The following is a 15,750-nucleotide window of genomic DNA, read 5'->3' on the forward strand; positions in this document are numbered from 1 at the left end:
CACAGTAAAAGTTTCTGAGGCTGAAAAGAAAATTCAGTCACTTCAAGTTGTAAATGCTGCAGTGATAAGAGAGCAGATAGCCTGCTCCAGATGCTTAGAAATATTAGAGAACAACATCCGCCATCTCAACCTAAGAATGCTGAACTTTCCTAAAATTGCTGGGGAAATTCCCTTCTTAACCTTAAAGAGATTTTTTAGAGAGGGTCTGGGCTATACGGAAGAGAATATGCCTTCAATCAATTTTTGCAGATTTGTGAATAACAGACCTTCTACTACAAGACCCACAGCAACTCCAGCTATTCCGCTGAACCTGACCAATTTCTTAGAGAACTCTGAGACGGACGTTTTAGAAAGAAATACATTACTTGTTGCATTTATTACTGTACAAGATTTAAACGGAGTCATGAGGAATTACTTCCGTAAATTTCCCCTATTATTTTATGGCCAGGCCATACGTATTTATCCGGATTTAGCACAGATTACACAGATTAGAAGGAGGGAATTCCTAATATTAAGACAAGATGTTAGTTCTCTAGGTTATACCTTTACACTCCGTTATCCCAGTAAATGTATTTTGAGGAAAGGAGAGGAATGTTTTATTTTCTTTCAGGTTGACCCACTCCGTCAATTTATAGATGCACGTAGACCCACTACTTCTTCCCCGGTTGATTAGCACAGTGCTATTTGAATGGATTGATCCAGTTTAATCCTATGTTATTGCTATAATGTTTAATTTGTTTCCTATATGGCTCCCATTAAAATTTCCTTGCCCTATCTAGCTGAATTAAATATTACTTGAATAGAATGATGGAATTTATATATAGGCATGATTACGATTAGATAACCTCTATTCTTTATGTTTTTGTTTCTTATATGGAAAAGAAATTGGATTTAATTTGCTTTATTGTAAAAATAATTATGCTTTAGTACTTTTTGCTGTTTATCCAATGAGAATGTAATCTTGCCTAGGATATTTTACTTTTCTGTAATTGAAAATCGATAAATAAATATATTAAAAAAAAAAAAACCAAAACAGGGGGAGAGAAAAACTTGGATACAGCTTAAGCATGGGGAGTAACGTGTCAAAAACTGGTAAGAACTGATAAGAATTGGCTTTTTGGGGTAACAAGGTATTCCGAGGGAGGGGGTAGGAATGAGGGATTGTAAGGGAGTTGGAAGGGGGGTTGGAAGGTGGGGGGGGGGGGGGGGAGGGTAGCGGAGGGTTACCATAGATTTAATGAAACTAATATACATATATTAAATAGCTTAGTCAGCGGAAGAAAACATGTTTTCTTCCGCTGACTAATGGAACATGTTGTGGATGTCCATGGCATGAGGTAGCTGGAGCTGATAAGACATTACTCCCACTCTTTGAAGCACTGGAAACAGGCCGGTGTACTTGGGAGCCAGGCGATGAGAAGGAAGTCTCAACCTCATGTGTCGGGTGCTTAACCACACCTTCTGACAAAGACAGAAGAGTGGAGCAGGATGTCTATGGGCAACAGAAGTATGCTTGGAGTTCTCAGCGGCCTGGGTAAGGCATTCTTTGACTTGATGCCACACCTGACGAATAGTGTGGGCCATGGATTGCGCATCTGGAGAAGGAACAATCAGAGTAACTGGAAGTGGCAGCCGAGGTTGTCGTCTGAATACCACAGAGAATGGAGATACATTGGTGGCAGCAGCGATGTGGGTATTGTGCGACAGCTCAGCCCAGGGTAGCAGATCAGACCAATTATCCTGCTGGTCATTCACGTAGGAATGGGGGAATGTTTTCAAGGTTTGGTTGGTACTTTTAGCTTGACCATTGGCCTGTGGGTGATAGGCCGACGTGAAATTCAAGGCAATGTTAAACTTTTTTGCATAGGGAGCGTCAGTACCTGGCGGCAAACTGTGGTCCTTGGTCAGATATAATTTCCTTTGGGAGTCCATGGAGACAGAAAATGTGTTTCAGGAGCAACTTGGCTAGTTCTGGGGCCGATGAGAGGCCCGGCAGGGGAATGAAGTGACCCATTTTTGAAAAATGGTCGATGTTGACCCAGATTATGGTATTGTTCTGGGACGGAGGCAGGTCTGTGATTAAGTCCATTGAGATGCTGGACCATGGCTCGGTAGGTGCCGGAAGCGGTTGAAGTAGGCCCCAAGGCCGTCCGGTAGGCGGCTTCTGTTGGGCGCAGACAGGACATGAATCTACATAGTTATGAGAGTCTTACACCATGTTGGGCCACCAGTAATATCTCCGCAACATCTCTAGGGTCCTGGTACGACCCGGGTGTCCTGCCAACTTGGAATCATGGGCCCATTTCAGAACTTGTTCACGTAATATACGTGGAATGACGGTTTTCCCAACTGGAACTGTAGTGGTCAAGATAAGGGAAACAAAGGCAGGATCTATGATGTGTCTGGAAACATCAGGAACATCCTCTGGTTCAAAGGATCTTGATAGTGCATCAGCACAGAGGTTCTTGGAAGCTAGGTGATAATGTAGAATGAAACTGAACCGTTCAAAGAAGAGCGCCCATCAGGCTTGTCTAGGATTCAAGAGTAGAGATTCTTTAAGATGCTCAAGATTCTTATGGTCAGTGAAACTGGTAAATATGTGTTGTGCCCCTTCCAATCAGGGGCACCACTCTTGGAGCGCCATCCTGATGGCAAGAAGTTCTCAGTCACCAACGGTGTAGTGCTGCTCTGTAGGAGAGAACTTGTGTGAGTAGAATGAACAAGGTATCAATTTACCCTTTGGAGAAAATTGACTTAAGATGGATCCTGCTCCAATTGCAGAGGCGTCAACTTCGAAGATGAATGGACATCTTGGGTCTGGATGCTGAAGACAAGGACCAGAACAGAAAGCTTCTATTAGCATCTGAAAGGCAGTTTGTGCTTTGGGAGTCCACACACGAGTGTTAGCCCCTTTCTTGGTCATGGCGGTGAGAGGAGCAGCTAGGGTAGAATAATTGGCAATGAAGCTCCTGTAATAATTAGTAAAGCCAAGGAAACATTGTAAGGCCCGTAGGCCTACTGGCTTGGGCCAGTCTCTGATCCCCTGGACTTTATCCAGATCCATGGAGAACCCTTAATCAGATATGATGTACCCTAGGAAGGTTAAGCGATTTCACTCAAAGAGGCACTTTTCTAACTTGGCATAAAGATGATTTTCTCTTAGACATTGGAGGATGATCTGAACATGATCTCGATGGGATTCAAGGTCTTTGGAAAAGATCAGGATGTCAAGATATATGACTATGTTTGAGTACAAAAGGTCTCGGAGTATTTTGTTCATAAGGTGTTGAAAGATCGCTGGGGCATTGCATAGCCCTAAGGGCATCACGGTATATTCATAGTGACCATTCCTCTTGTTGAATTCAGTTTTCCAGATATCTTCAGGTTGGATGCATACCAGATTGTACACACCCTTCAGATCCAACTTGGTGAAGATCCCTGACCCTTGAAGGCGGTCAAACAGCTCACTGAAAAGGGGCAGGAGGTATCAGTCTTTGCGGGTTATGGCGTTGAGCCCTCTGTAGTCCATTCATGGGCGTAAACTGCCGTCCTTTCTCTTAACGAAGAAAAAACCCGCTCCAGCAGGAGAATCAGAGGGACGAATGAACCCTTTTTCTAGAATCTCTTTGATATACTCAGACATGGCTAGGGTTTCTGGGTGGGACATTGGATGAGTTCTGTCCTTGGGAGGCTTCGTGCCCGGCAGAAGTTCTATGGAGCAATTGAACTTGTGTAACAGAGGCAAGGTATCCACCTTCTGCTTCGAGAAGACATCTTCGAACTCAACACACTGAGTAGGCAAACCAGATAAAGTGGTAGACTTCATGACAGAGACTACTGGAGATACTTGATGTAGACATGTCTTCTGGCATTTGGAACCCCACTGCACCAACTGCAGGGAATGCCAATTAAACTGGGGTTCATGGACCTGGAGCCAGGGCAGCCCCAGGATAACTGGATGTGTAGAATGTTTTAACACATAGAAGAATCGCAGACAACTGCTCATTAATAATAATATATGAGCAGTTGTCTGCTATTTTCATGTCCTTACGTGTTGATGGTTCATTATTGAATTAAGGACTGTACTTTGCCCGTGTTGTTGTTAACACATAGAAGGACATCTCCTCCTCATAGAGAGTGCCCACAGTAAGACGGACAGCCACTGTTCGATGGGTGATGAGCCCTGGAAGATGTTCTCCTTGAATGGAGGTGATGCAGAGGTTCACATCTAACGGCTGAATATGAATGTTCAGAAGCTTGACAATGTCATCCATGATGAAGCTGACACTTACTTCCATATCAACAAGAGCAGTGTTGGTGAAGGAGTGGGCCTCAATGCCCAGAGATACTGGAAGCAGGAGTTGGGGGCAGGTAACAGTAGTGCCTAAGCTTGGGACTCCTGCCGGGCTCAGGCATTGCAGTTTTTCGGATGAACTGGACAAGACTGACAAAGATTTCCGTAAGTGCCACAGTAAAGGCAATGACCCTCCTTCCTCCGACGGAGACATTCAGTGTTAGACAGTCGCCCACGGTTCACCTCCATAGGTTCCACCACGGGAGATGGTAGTGGTGCTGGAGTCTTGGATGGAGGAATCTGGACATGCGTGGGATGTGGTCTAGGAGAGAAGGACATTTTTACTTCTAGGTGCTTCTGCCGGAGACAATGGTCGTTCTTCCCGATGAGGGAAATCAGGTCCTCTAGAGATGTGAGAGTCTCTAGAGGATGGAGAGTTCATCTTTGAGAGTGCTGGAGAGTCCATCTAGGAAAATGACTTGTAGACAATCTTCTTGCCACCCGAGCTTGGTAACCAGGGTCCTGAACTCCACCGTATACTCAGAGAGGGTCCGTGGCCCTTGACGGAGGTGGAGTAGATTATGGCTGGTTAGAGCTTGGCAGCCTGGGTCTCTGAAGGTCTGCTTGAAGAGAGCAACAAACTTGGATAGCTTGGAAAGCATGGGATCAGAATGTTCCCATAAGAGAGAGGCCCATGCAAGAACCTTGCCTTCCAGACAGGAAAGAATGAAGGTTACTTTAGTGGTTTCCTTCAGGAACAAGGAGGGTTGCAGTGCAAATTGCATGAAGCACTAATTGAGGAAGCCACGACAGCAGCGTGGGTCCCCGTTGTATCGCAGAGGTGCAGGGAGCGCCAACAATGCTTTGGGTAGCATAGAGGCTGATAGGCCCACGGGACTGGCCAGAGCTGTATCTCACAGCTGGGAATGGAGCTCTTCCACTGAAGAAGCTAGCAATTCCAAAGTCCTGTGATGTTCTTGGACTGTGGTGGCCATACCCGGTAGGGACCTGGAGGCAGGAGACTCCGCCGAGTCCATGGCCTTGGCAACCGGTTGTGCTGGCAGGTGGACCCTTGTCCTGGAGCTGTGGAGAACGGCTCCAGGACAAGGGTCCACCTGCCCCCAGGGGGCAGAGCACAGGAGGAGACAGAGGCTAGGATGAGCTTGACCACTGGAAGCGCGCGGTCCCCCCGGGTGGAGCCCGTAGGGACCTGGGCTGCTTGGACTTAGGTGAGCCTCGCAGGGTCTCCCAGAATGGTAGCAGAGAAGCGTGCCCATGAACAGCAAGGGAGCGCGATCAGACTCTAGGCTGTAGGTCTGATGGAGCAAGGAAGACCAGAACAGCATAGGCGATGACAAGGCAAGGGAGAGAGCCAGAATCAGGAGACGTAGTCAATGGCAGCTGAGGTCAGAAGCCGAGGATCAGTCCGAGAAATAGTCAACAAGGCAGGGGTCAGGTTCCGGAGGTCGGATGAGGTCACAAGGCAGGCAGAGGTCAGGATCCAGGCAGTGGACAGAATGGTCAAGGAGCAGGCCGAGGTCAGTACTGGAGAGACAGTCCGAGGGTACTACCTGGGGAGACAGGACAGACATGCTGGAACAGAAGGACGCTGGAACAGAAGGACGTTGGACAAGGCTAGAACAGTAGGATGCTGGAACAGTACTGGAACAAGACTGTGAACAAGGAGGCAAACTAGTACACATGGAGTGCCGACCCAATTGCCAAGGCAAGGAAGTGCAGGCAGGGACTTCCTTGTATTGAACGTTCAATCAGGGTGCGCTGCGGAACTAGGACCCTCCCCTGGCCCTACAAGAGGCCGGGCGGTCCGCGTGTGCACATTTAGGGGAGTGTCCAACGCCACTGGAAATGCCGAACTCTGGCATGAGACTTGGTGCGCAGTGGAAGGCCCGGCGACAGCCGCCGTGGGACGCTGAGGCCTGAAGGAGCTTGCGGATGCCGCTGGGGAGGCCAACCCGTGACCTGCAGAGGAGCTAGCGAGGTGAGCAGGCCCGTGCGTGGTCCGGGCACGGTCGGGGCACGTAACATCTTATCTGTCAATTTCTTTTAACTCTTTTATTTATTTCTTTTATCTTTTTACAATAATCGCTGTTTTATTCTTGTTATTCTTGTTAGTTTAAGTTTAAATCGTTTGTTAACCTTGTATGTTTTACCCTATGTATTTTACAATTTGTAAACCGTTGTGATGGCTCGTCTTAACGACAGTATAGAAAATTTGATAAATAAGTTACTACAAAAATGCTCCCAAATCCATTCATTGGCCCCTTTATTGACATCAGAACCATTGTAAATCTTGACTTTTCCTATATAGTTTTTCATTGCAGAAAAATACAAACAAACCAAAACATAAGACAAGCAAATGAGAGAAAGGAAGCAAGTTTGCAAGCTGCTGTTTACCAAATGACACTTTGATTCCTCCCTGCTGCATTTTAACCTCAAGATAAAGGACATACTTTATGAATCATCAACTTTCCTACTGGAGATTTAAAGTAGGATGTTTGGGTTTTACCAATGAGCTTTATTGTGGGTAGTTTTCTCAGATAATATACCCTCTGAAAACATCTAACTCACCCAGACTTTACTACATTGGGTGTTTAGAAGTCCAAATCAATGTCTAATTGGGGATACCAATCTGATTTTCAGATGGAGATTTAAATGTCAAAAGCTAATTGAAAATTTGTCTTACTTTGTAGGCATACAATTATATGCTTATATTCCAACTTAGAAATACAATTATAGTATTGGAAAATTTTATTTTTAACTGTAAATATATTCAATTTGTATTCAAGTTTAATAGTCTTTAAATCAGGACTTTTGGCCCTATAGCAATTGCATTTTATATGAACTGAGATTCTAGGTGATCAAATTAATGCATTCAATAAATGATCCAGCTATAGAGATGTGCATTTGTTTTTGCCAAATTGGAAAATTGCAACAAAATTGTCCAATTCGGCATGTTTCAGGGAACCCAAAAAAAATCGGGATTTTCCCATTTTTTTGCAAAAATTTGTTTTTCCGATTAGTGCGCACTAACAAAAAATAACAAAATCTAACGGTTTTTGTTAGTGCACACTAACGGGGAGTTAGCGCACACTAACTAAAAATTGATTTTTCGTGAAAAAAAAGACCCGAACCGAAAAAAAATGACATTTTCCATGGTGGCCGAAAAACGAAGAACGACACAAACACAAAAAACGATGCACATCTCTATCCAACTGTGCTATATAGACAGAAGTATAAGGCTCAATTTAGGGCCCATATCTACATTGCTTCATTTTTTTTTGTGTTTCTTTGTTTGTTTTATAAACAGATTATGCAATACCATTAAATAGACCTTGTTCAAATCCAAGTACAATACATCTAGAATTCTCCCCTGTTCTAACTCTCTGGTCATACAGTCAAAAATAATTGATTAGATTTTTCTAATAAGACTTTCCTCTAGTAAAACCATGCTGCCTCAGTTCTTGCAATCGTTTAGATTCCAGAAACTGCACTCTCTTCTGTTTTAGCAGTGACTTTTTAAATTTACTCACCGCCGTGACAGACCAACCGGCCTGTGTTCTTAGACTCCTCCTTTCTTCCGCTTTTGTGAAGAGGAGCCACATCCGCCTGTCTCTAATCCTGCAGAACTATTCCTAAATCTATAGAAGCACTGAAAAGTCCTGACAGCAATGCTCCCAGCACTTCTCTAAGTTTCCTTGATATCCTTAGATGCATCCCTTCTGACCACATTGCTTTACCTACTTTTAGTTTTACTGGAAACATATGAATATAGTCTTCTGAAAATTGATTAAGGTCGACTATATTTCAATCCATGTCTATTTGTGACAGTTTTCTGTGGTCCTATTCCAAGCCCTTCCATTGTGAACACTGAACAGAAATATTTATTAACCTATTTTGCTATCTTCTTGTGAACTTCTACATATTTCCCCCTTCATCTTCAGGGGCGGATTGGCCTATCGTGGCTTCGGGCATGCCCCGGTGGGCCAGTCCCCCCAATCACGTGATAGGTGTTGGTCGCGGCGACCAACAGCAGCCATGTGACATTTCTCTGAGAGCGGAAGCCTCCCCCGAGACCCTCCGCTTAAGTGCTGCTTTTGAATTTTCCCCGTGGCACTTCTCCCGTGCCCCGCAGCCTCTATTTGTGCCTGCCCCGCTTGCATTTTTGCCGGCGGGAGGCAGCCAGCACACTTCCTGCCGCTGCCTCACCACGGGGTGAATGCCTGCATCCCAGCTCCCACAGCTTTCCTCTGTGGCAGGCTCCTTTCATTCTCAAGCCGCCTTCCTAACCAAATGGCCACCCCTCCCTCCAAAGCAGCGCTTCTCAATTGGTCTCCCACTGCTCTTCCCCCTTTTTCCATCATCGAGCGAGAGGGAAAATCTTCCACTGCTGCCGTTGCCACCTGGGCTATTAGCACGTTCAAGCCTGGATGGGAACGGCAGCAGTGTTAGTGGAGGCTGGCAACTGCGGCTGGGCCTTTTCTTCTTCCCTCACCTGCCCCCTGGCCCGGTACAGGAAGTAATGTGCAGTGGAGTGCGCGGGAAGAAGAAAGAGCCATGCCGCACTAAAAAGTAGTGTCGGGCAGCGTCGGCCCTGGGCAATAGCGTGCGCCCGAAGCAAAATCAGAAGCAGCCAGAAATCGGCACAGGAGACAGCAGAATTAGCCTCCTGTGGCCAATGGGATTCTTCTTTCTTGGCATGCGGGGACTAGAGGAAGAGGCTGATGCAGCTACCAGCATTTGATTGAGATCATCTATATAAAGTGTGTGAGAGAGAGAGCATGTGTGTGATTGAGAGAAATTGGTCAGAGAGGTGATGTGTGTGTGTGTGTGTGTGTATAGGAGAGACAATGGAAGTGACTGGTCAGGGAGATGACTGGAGTGTATGTGTGAGAAAGAAAGTGATTATGGGAATGAGAAGCCTGAACATATGGTGAGCTAGCATAGGAGTAAGAAACCTGGGTGTGTGAGAGACAGCATGGGAGTGAGAAACCTGTATATGTACGATAGAACATGGAAGTGGGAAGCCTGTGTGTGTGCATGAGAGAGAGAGATTGTTCGGGAAGGTGACTGGTGTGTGTGTGTGTGTGTAAGAGAAAGACTGGTCGGGAGATGATTGGTTGTGAAAGACAGAAACTGGTCATGGGGGTGTAACTGGTATGTGTGTGTGAGAGACAGAGAGACTGGTCGTGGGCCCTAAGGAAGAGGACCATGAGTACAGAGCTTCAGCCACTACTGTTTCTGGTGTGTGCTACTGGCCTGCATGGAAGAGGAGTAGGAGAGCTGCTGGAGGGGGTTAGTAAAGGAGGCTTTTAAAGTTTATTTTTCTTGATTGACTGCCATTTTAATTACTGAATATTATGTGATGTGTCTGCTGTTTTGAAATATTTTATTGGTGTTTGGAGAATTTTAAATAATGTGTATGAGTTTTTAATTCTTGGATAATATTCTGTTCATTGTTGTTGTGAAACATTTATTCTGCTTATAAGTATAGTTATACAATTATTTCTGTGTTGGGATCTATAGCTGCTTGGCTAGTTCTGTTTTCCTAATAGGAGGTGTATTGGTGTTTAGGGCCTGATTTAATATTTGTAGTGTTGCCTTTTCATAGGTAGGGTTGTTACTGTTTGAGTGCATTCCATAATACAAGTGTAACTGTGTGCGGATTAGTTTATGTGCATTACTGCAGATCCTGGTAGTATGTTATGTCGGTTCTGTGTATGTGACCGAGGTGAGGAATTTTACTGTATCAGTCTTATTTGTTGTATTTTCTCAAGAGGACATGCAATAGTGATACACTGCTGTCTTTTTATAAGTAGGGCTATTGAGCCTGGTAGTTGGAGTTTGTGTTGCTATTACTGAGATGACACTAGAACCAGAATATATTTTTTGTAAGGTGAGTTGTACAGGGAATGTCATAATTCTGCTTTACATCCATAATTGTGGGTCAGGGGGGATCCTGTGGATGCAAACTGAACTTTTACATTTAACCCTATGATGGTCATGTGTTCAGTGTGTCACATATATATTTTTAGTATGATTTTCCTATTGTGATTGATGTTTTATAGTTCTTGATTTTGTTTGATGTTTTATGAGGAATGATGGTATTTTCTGTTTTTCCATTGTTGCATTACATACAGTCTAACTTGTTGTGATTTCCGGTTTAGTTTGTCTGTGCATTTCTGTGTATATTTTATGGTCCCTTTATTTTGTATTTGGTGACTCACCAAACTGTATGTGTAATTGGGTACCCTCGGGCCACTATTTTCCCACAATCCGCCCCTGTTAACCTTTGAGTCATACTATCCATTTTTTGCACTTCCTCCTGTTAATAAATATCTTTAAAAAGCACTCTCCTCCTCTTTTGCTGTATTAGATTTATTTTCTTCCATTTGCACCTTTGTTCTCCTGTCTACTTTCTGAGCTCCTCTTAGCTTTTCTAGTTGTTGCTGCCTGTCTTTTCTTTCTGTAATGTCTTGCAGTTTATGAATGCTAACTTTTTTGCCTTACCTTTTCAGCCACTTCTTCAGAAAACTAGCATGACCTCTTTTACCTCTGAACTTTATTTGCTTTCCCAGCACAAAGGTTTGATGCCCTTGCAATATCTTTTTTTTTTTAGGTAAGCTCCGTGCTCTTCCCTATCCCCTCACATTTCCCCTCTAGTTATTTTCCTGAAGTTCAGGACCCTTGCCTTTGAATGAACTACCACTGTTTAGGCTCTATTACTCAATCACACCATCAGATGATCACTGCATCCCAGATGATCCCCACTATGACATCAAAAAGACTCTCAACCATTTGCATTCACCATGTCCAGTTTCACCCCCTTACCTGTTAGTTCTGTTACCAGTTGCTGGAACAGTTCTTACTGTAGACAATCTGCATCCCAATCTGCATAAGGCAGATTGAAATTACCAAGCTATAGTACTTTCCCTTTCCTGACAATTTTGTAAATGTCTTCAATTAAATCTCTATTTCTGCTGTCTGAAAAGCAAGTCTGTCTATCACACCAATATAAATAGATGTTCCATTCCCTCTTTCCAGATTAACCCAGAGTGTCTCCTCATTACTTCATAAGCCCTGCTTTTCTGTCTTTAATATTATTTTTTATATAGAGTTCCACTCCTCTTCTCTTTCTTCCTCCCCTGCTTTTCCTGAATAGACAATAGCTTAGTATAACTAATATCCAAGTTGGGGGTTCCATTCTTAAAACATCTCTGTGACTGCCACTATATCCAAGTCATCCTCTTTTATGACTGCCTCTAGACTTCATTTCCCATGAGCATAAGTATACATAGCCTTCCAGATGAGCACTCCCCCTCCCCCCACCATTTCTCTATAAATGTTTAAAGATTTACTTATCTAAATACTTTAACTTACTTTAGGACTTTGTCAACCCATCCCTGATGAGCCTCGTTTAAAGCTCTCCTCAGTAGGTTTGCCAATCTGTTCTAGAAAATGCTGCAGCCCTTCATTGACAAGTATACACTGTTGCATGGTCCAGGAAGCTGAAATGTTCTCATTGACACTACCTATGCATCTCCAAGGTAATTTCTGCAATCAAAATATTAAACCCCAGGGCACTTTTAACTCAATATTTGGGAACCAGATTATTTATTTGGTTGTTTTTGTACATATTCTTCAATAATTTTTTAATATTTACAAATTCCCTAAAATGATTTGCAAACTACCATCTCCATTGTAAAATCATGGTTTAAAAAAACCAACAAAACAACCCTTCTCTAAAATCACCTCAAACACATCTTGGATCACTGATCGAAAGGTTTGCTGATCATAAAATTAATACTGGCCCATCTGTTGGGGGTCTTTTTGATATCTTTCATGAAACCAGGAATAAAGAAAGAAATATCCGTTACATCCATAATTATTCTGTAAAGTTTCAGACTCTGAAATGTTCTAGTTCTGTTTATGCAACTGACTTTCAGAGCTTCATTTGAAAAGTAAAACAGGAGAATTCAGAATGAACATGGACATGGATACTTAGATGCATGTACTGCACACATGCTGGATCACTGTCTCCTCAGGACGTACTATTATATATCGCTTTTGCTACTCTATGGTAAATCAGACAGTTTTCAAGAACACTGTGATCATATGTTTACAAGGTCTAAATTATTGGAAGTTTTAAAGTAATGTGTTGTTATTTTAACTATTTTCCTTCAAAATTGAAAATGATTATGGGGTTGCTTGCAATATTGTCTTCTAATGTGAGAAAGCTCCATGCTGGCTGCACAGTGATGCATCACTCTTTATTGAAGCAAAGGGCCAATTCAAGTTTTGTGATTTGCAATTAAAAGTTGTGATTTCCTACCAGGTTGAATGATTAATCAGAAGTGGGAAGGAGACTGAGAGGAGTTTTAGAAAAAGAAAGAGAAAGGAAGAGTCTTGTAATATTGTAAGGAGTCTCAACCTATACACTTTCTCCTAATCGTGTAATTAATCATCCCTTAACCATGAGGGAATAATCTCATGTAACCCTACAGTCTATTTGCTTCCTTGACAGAGTGATTCTGCACAGCCCTGAGGGAAATAATTCTGCCAAGGAAGGAGATAGATTGCCTGTGCAAGCCCTAGACCACTTTCGCAAGACCAGTGAGCAATCTGGCAGCTATACTTTCCACCTGTTCAGAAGTTGCCACAGTATAGTTCTGCTATGTTATATTGTCATATAATTTGACTAACTAAGCCTTTTATTATGGATTTCTGAGATGTCTTTGTCTTAAGTTGCATTTTGTGTGTGGTTTTTGACGTATGTAAGGATAAAGTGATCATGGTCCTCTACCAGTCAGTGAAATGCAGAAATGGTAAACTTGGATATATATTTTGTTCTTATACATTGTTTTGCATTCAAGCAGGATTCTAACTTGGTTCACAATTGTTAGAACTGTATGAGCCAGAGATGGCATAAATTGAAGATCTGAAATTTTCTTGGATATCTGCGAGTCAGGGCATCCAAATGGCAGATGAAATCTAATGTTGATGAGTGCCAAGTTATGCCCATAGAGGAAAATAAATCAAACAACAGTTGCATGATATTAGGTTCCATATTAGGAGTCACCACCCAGGGAAAAGATCTAGGTGTCATTGTAGACAATACAATATGATGAAATCCTCAGCTTTGTATGTGCTGCAGCAGTCAAAAAAGCAAACAGAATGATAGTAATTATTAGGGAAAAAAATGGAGAATAAAATGGAACATATCATAATACTTCTGTACTGCTGCATGATGTTGCCATCCCTAGAGTGCTATGAGCAATTCTGGTTACCACATCTCAAAAAAAGATATAGAAATACTAGGAAAGATGCAGTGGAGGGAGACCAAAATGGTAAAGTGGCTGGAATAATTCACTTATGAGATAGAGCATAGGCATCGGAGTGTGAGTGTGTGTATGTGTGTGTGTGTGGTCCCAACTTTGGGCAAATGGGCAGGGCAAGCTAAAGCTCTCCTGGTCCCATGCAAGGGGAATCCTCCCCATTCCCTCAAACCCCCTTCAGCTACTTGATGCAGAGAGCTGTGATCCTCCCCGTTCTGTGCAGCTTTCTCACAGTGGATGATATAAGATGTAACTTCTGCCATGAGCAAGCTGCACATAAAAAGGAACAGTAACATGGAAGCGAACGACCTGGCCTCTTTTTCACTGCTGTTGCTGCTGCCACCCAATCTGGCCTCTCATTGCTCCCAGAAATGACCTCTTTCTTGCTGTGGACCTCGCCAGACTTAATCTCTCTTACTCTCTCTCTCTCTCTCTCTCACTCTCTCTTTCTCTCTCTCTTTTCCTGCTGCCACTGCTGCCTTATGTGCCTTGCTGTTAAATCTGCTTTTGGCCACTTCCGTATCTGCAGTGCTTCTAGGAGACTCGGGTGTGAGTTGTATCCATGCTCGACCAGCACATGGAGAATAGTAAGTTAGCCTGGCCAAAGGATGGGGAAGAGAGCTGAGGGAATGGGGGGGTGGAGAGCAAGAAGATGCAGTGGAAGTAGGGGAAAAGGAGGTGGAACAGTGGGAAAGAGGAGTTGGCAGGGAGAGAGCAAGGGGAGAGAGTAGTGATCTGGGTGCAGGGGAAGAGCAAGTGTGGAGAGAGGAGGGAGCTGAGGTCTTGGAGAGCAATACAGGAGCATAACTTCATGTACCTATCTGTCTCTCTCTCTCTCTCTCTCTCTCGGTGGATACAAAGATAAATACAGGCAGTTGTACACCTGGTCACTTTTCTTGTGAACCCTGCCGGTAGCTCTCTGCTCTGAACTCTACGCTTGTGAAAATGGAAGGAATGGCTGGGTGGGGCTGCTGACTGATTATGTACCGGCAGGGTAATGAAAGGAAAGGTGGGGAGAAAGAGATATTAATTAACCACCCCACTCCTCCTTTGTTCCCCTGACTGAGTTTATGTGAATATTAAAGGAAACACCCGCAAGAGAGAAGTTTTGGATTGCTTGCCAACTTCAGAAAGTTTTGTGTCTCCTCCATGACCTCAATGTATGTGTGTTATAGAGGGCATCTTTTAGTTGCTTTGGGGCGGTGGAAGATTAGGGCTAGGTGAGCTGGAGAAACTGGGGTAGGGGGCTCAGTGGGGAAGGCAAGGCAGAGTGTGGGCTGGTAGGCTTGCAGGTGGCTGGGTGGGAGCGGGCACTGTATATGGAGGTGCGTGTGTGCTGTATATGTGGGTGATGGTGAATGTGTGTTAGGGTGATGGTGTAGGTATGTGTGTGTGTGTGCTGGAAGGGTGTGGTGTAGGGGAGGTATGGGGGGTCTTTATGTGCTGTGTGTGTGTGTGTGTATGTATGTTGGGAGTAGAGGTTGAGAAAGAAAGATATTATTGGAGTGTATGTGGTGGTGTGAAGAGATATGACTGAGTGTGCAGGGGTGTGTAGGTGATAATGAGTGCAGTAGTGAGTGAAGGCGAGGGTGGGTTTCTGTGTTTGTGAGCACATTTTCCACCTTACACTTTCTACTTCCTCCCCTTCTACTCTCCACTATCTCCCCCTTACACTCACCCCCTTCCCTATGTTCACCATCTTCCCCAATCACTCTTCTCTCCCACTCTCCTCCTTTCCCTTCATTCTCATCTCTTCCACTCCTGATTTATGCCTTTCCTCCCTCCCTTCATTAAACTCTCCTATCTACCCTATCCTCTTCCCCTCAGCTCTCAGTTAACCCCACTCCTTTCCTTTCCCTATCTTCTCACTGCCTCCCATCCTGTGACTTCACTTAACCCCTCCCTCTATTTCCTTTTCTCTCTCTCATCTCATTCACCCTCCCCTCTATTCTCTTCCATCTCACTTAACTCCTCTCACACTCACTCAACTCCTCCCCATCAATCCCTTTACTCCTTCCCTCCCCTTTTCTCTCTTCTCTTCCACTCCTCTTACAGGTCAACTCCCCTGCTTTACTCTTCTTCATCTCCCCTTCCTTTTCACTC

Source organism: Rhinatrema bivittatum, chromosome 2 (genome assembly GCF_901001135.1).
Source record: "Rhinatrema bivittatum chromosome 2, aRhiBiv1.1, whole genome shotgun sequence".
Taxonomy (NCBI): Eukaryota; Metazoa; Chordata; class Amphibia; order Gymnophiona; family Rhinatrematidae; genus Rhinatrema; species Rhinatrema bivittatum.